At 54.5% G+C, this 943-nt stretch overlaps 1 non-coding gene across 1 annotated transcript; it reads left to right on the top strand.

Annotated features, from left to right (window-relative positions):
- The first annotated feature begins 871 nt into the window (after positions 1-871).
- TRNAW-CCA (transfer RNA tryptophan (anticodon CCA)) lies at positions 872-943 on the top strand. The gene has a single exon. It is a non-coding gene; the product is annotated as a tRNA-Trp (tRNA).

Below are 943 nucleotides of genomic sequence, written 5' to 3' on the forward strand. Positions count from 1 at the left end.
CGCGGACGGTCAGCGGCGCAGGGCCGGACGGTCCGCGACCTGGTGCAGGAGCTCGGTTTCCCTGCCTGACGGCCGGACGGTCCGCGCGTGCGCAGGGGCGGCGGAAGATCGTCGGCGGCGCCTGGATCTCGCTCCCGGGAGGGACCCCGTCGGAGAGGAGAGATCCTAAGTGGTGTCTAGGCTCGGGTAGACCGACCTAGACTCCTCTAATCGACGTAGAGTCGAGTAGAGACGGAGAATTTAGGGATTGGAAGGCTAAACTAGGGCTAAACTAGAACTACTCCTAAGATAAAATGCGAAATAGAAGTTGTATTGATTCGATTGTTGATTCTTACAAATCGGCCGTAGACCTCTCTATTTATAGAGGAGGGGGGCTGGACCCTTTACACAACTGATTCCGAGCTAATCCCGCGAATATAGCTAACAACCGTAGCACAAAACTCGGAACCCTAATCTATTCTGCGCACGCGCGGACCGTCCGGACCGCGGACCGTCCGGCCTCAGGGCCGGACCGTCCGCTTGCTCATTTTTGGTTCGAACAGTATCCTACTTCAAAAGAATTAGACTAGACACCTCTCTTAATACCGTCTGCACTGATCACGTTTTGGTTGCTTGTATTTGCCTCAGCCTGATCCATACATATTTCCCGGCAGCGCGGCTCGCGCAAGTCGTGCAGAGAGCTGGCGCCTGGCAGTGGAGGGGAAAGACACTCGTGGTTGGGTGTGGCCAACCTCTGCTGATGCAGCGTGTTTAAAGCATCCGTTCATACCATTCTTTGCCGGACGCATCGTCGCAATATCGTGTGACAGCGATGGAAAGCTCTTACATTGATAGCTATATAAATTATGTACTTGCGCTGTAACCATAAGCCGGATCCGTGGCGCAATGGTAGCGCGTCTGACTCCAGATCAGAAGGTTGCGTGTTCGATTCACGTCGGGTTCA

This window comes from Zea mays, chromosome 2 (genome assembly GCF_902167145.1).
Source record: "Zea mays cultivar B73 chromosome 2, Zm-B73-REFERENCE-NAM-5.0, whole genome shotgun sequence".
Taxonomy (NCBI): domain Eukaryota; kingdom Viridiplantae; phylum Streptophyta; class Magnoliopsida; order Poales; family Poaceae; genus Zea; species Zea mays.